Source organism: Prionailurus bengalensis, chromosome B4 (assembly GCF_016509475.1).
Source record: "Prionailurus bengalensis isolate Pbe53 chromosome B4, Fcat_Pben_1.1_paternal_pri, whole genome shotgun sequence".
NCBI classification, from domain to species: Eukaryota; Metazoa; Chordata; class Mammalia; order Carnivora; family Felidae; genus Prionailurus; species Prionailurus bengalensis.
This window is the reverse complement of record NC_057358.1, coordinates 3,648,955-3,651,801: the sequence shown is the minus strand read 5'-3', so window position 1 is coordinate 3,651,801 and position 2,847 is coordinate 3,648,955.

Below are 2,847 nucleotides of genomic sequence, written 5' to 3'. Positions count from 1 at the left end.
GGCACCGAAACTGGAGACTTGGCGTGAACAGTTTGGCATCAACATTGCCCGGAAGCAGTTTTTCTATCTAAATCTGAGAAAAACAGGCTAGGTCATTTTCAAGTTATTTGTGTTATTCATGCATAAATAAAATGAAGCCTGACAGCTTCACACAGTTGTTTGCTTTTTGCACCCGTCAAAAATAGATTGGATCCAAGAAAAGTAACATTTGGTAAACAAATACTCCATGACGGACTGCTAAAAAGAAAAAAAAGAAGAAGAAAGTGGGCTGGAGTACATTAAGTAGAAAGGGAAAGTGGAAGTGTTTCAAAAGTCACTTTGTGTCAGAAAGTCGGAGCTCGGTGAGACGTTGGGTGCTAGGGGCACAGAGAGGCCCCATGGACTCCAAATGAAAAGTGTGAACAAGCCAATGACAGGCTTTCAATTAAAATAAAATTCTATTAAAATCTTAGGCAAAGCTCATCTCAGAACACTAGGTCACTGAATCTATGATGTTCAAGCAAGAAAGAAATAAATGAGGGGCGCCTGGGTGGCTCAGTCGGTTGAGCGTCCGACTTCGGCTCAGGTCATGATCCGTCGGTTTGTGGGTTCAAGCCCCGTGTCGGGCTCTGTGCTGACAGCTCGGAGCCTGGAGCCCGCTTCGGATTCTGTGTCTCCCTCTCTCTCTCTGCCCCTCCCCTGCTCATCCTCTGTCTCTGTCCCTCTCTCTGTCTCTGTCTCTCTCTCTGTCTCAAAAATAACCATTAAAGGGACGTCTGGGTGGCTCAGTTGGTTAAGCGTCCGACTTTGGCTTGGGTCATGATCTCACAGTCCATGAGTTTGAGCCCCGCGTCGGGCTCTGCGCTGACACCTCAGAGTCTGGAGCCTGCTTCAGATCCTGTGTCTCCCTCTCTCTCTGCCCCTCCCCCGCTCATGCTCTGTCTCTCTCTCTCTCTCTCTCTTAAAAATAAAATAAAACGTTAAAAATTTTTTTTTAAAAAGGAAGAAACAAATGATTTTTAGGTGGGTTTTCTAAGAGCAGCAGGTACAAGTTGGAAGAAAAAAAGATATGAATGGTACATGAAAATGTGCTGATTGAAACACACACACACACACACACACACATACACACACACACACACTGGCCCTTTGAGGCCCCTCTGCCCACCTATGTGCCACCCTGAAAGTTTAGAAATGCAATTTGTGGGCTTTGAATTCCTGCAGCCGGCACCAGCTCTCTCTAAAAACGAGAACGTGACGGTCTAGACCTGTCTCCAAAGAAAGCCTTTCTGGCAGATTTAAAAGTCAGCCTTGACGTCAGGCGCTTCTTGACAACACTGGCTTTGAGCTCGGCGGAGCGTGGGCAGAATGGACTTTCACTCCGGCCACCCTATCAGCCGATCACTGCAAAGACCATGTAGGGCAGAATAAAACCGAGCCAACGCAAACAGAAAGTAAAAATAAGTCAGAGAGGAAAGAAGGCGGAATGGAGAAAGGACGGCGTGCCGTGGGCCCCGCCTGGAACAAGCAGTCTTGGCGGCATCTCTGTGCGCAAGGAATCGTTGTCACGGCTTTGCTTTCAGTGGACGTGCCTTTCGAGTGGGTGTTTTGGGTCTTTCGCTTTTTGTTTTTTGTTTTTTTGCTGCCATTACTGTTCAGATCGGATGTAGGAAAATCTATCCATGGTTGTCCTCGGTTTAAAAAAAAATTTTTTTTTTAAATCTTGCTTTTAGGGAGACCGTAAGCAGCGCAATGGAATTCTACCGTTTGCTGGTGGAAGACTTTGCCACCTGATGATTTTTACCCGAAGGACCCCCTCTGGCCATCACCTGACCCACACGATCAGAGCAGTTCAACCCTGCCTGGTGATTCGAGCATCTCAAGGCTCCTTTGCTCCCGAGGACCATCGCACTACCTGGAGAATCTCCTGGCTCCCGGCCGCTTTCTCAGGGCAGACGCTGCTGAGGTCCCTGCTGCAGAGAAAGCCCATGGCATCCTGCGTTTCCTCTAATACCTAGGCTGTTCTCAGAGCAAAGACACCGCCTTTAGGATTCTGACGCGTCCCAAGACTTGTCAAACAAGTTTCCACACTGTCCAGAGCTCACCTTCCTCACTGAGCAGTGCAGACAATCCCACAGATCCTCCAATAGAGAAAACTCCCGAATGGAGAAGTAAGTGATGTAGGGAACACTGTCTGCGTTTCACAGGCGGGAGACAGAACCAATAGTCAGCTGACAGGCTTCATAGGAACTGGCTGGTGAGACCCCATGTATTTTCTCAGAATTTGCGATTATTTCCAACTATGTTCTTTAGAGGGGCGCAGTTGGCCCAATCTGACTCGTTCTAGAAGGCAGTTCCTGGAGGCCCGAGATGCCTTTTATTTCTGTGTTTTCAATTCCTAGCACAGATCCCGACCGTCAGCAGGGCCTCACTGAACATCTGTGGAGCGAATGAGCCATCAGCCTGGGACTGATGGTGCCGTTGAGGGCTTACATCCACAACCAGAGAGAGACCTTTCACTCTTGTTTTATTTAGTTATTTTTTAATGTTTATTTATTTTGTAGAGAGACAGAGGGCGAGCGGGGAAGGGGCAGAGAGAGAGAGGGAGACACAGAATCCGAAGCAGCTCCAGGCTCTGAGCCATCAGCACAGAGCCCGATGCGGGGCTTGAACTCATGAACCGGGAGATCATGACCTGAGCCGAAGTCGGATGCTCAACCGACTGAGCCACCCAGGCGCCCCTACGTTCTTGTTTTAAAACTGGGGGGAAGGTTTAGAAGCCAAAAGAAATGTGTACCGCTCAGTGTAAAGGTGTGAGTTGTTTTGAAAAGCGCATGTCCCACGTGGACATGAGGCTGAGGCCCGATC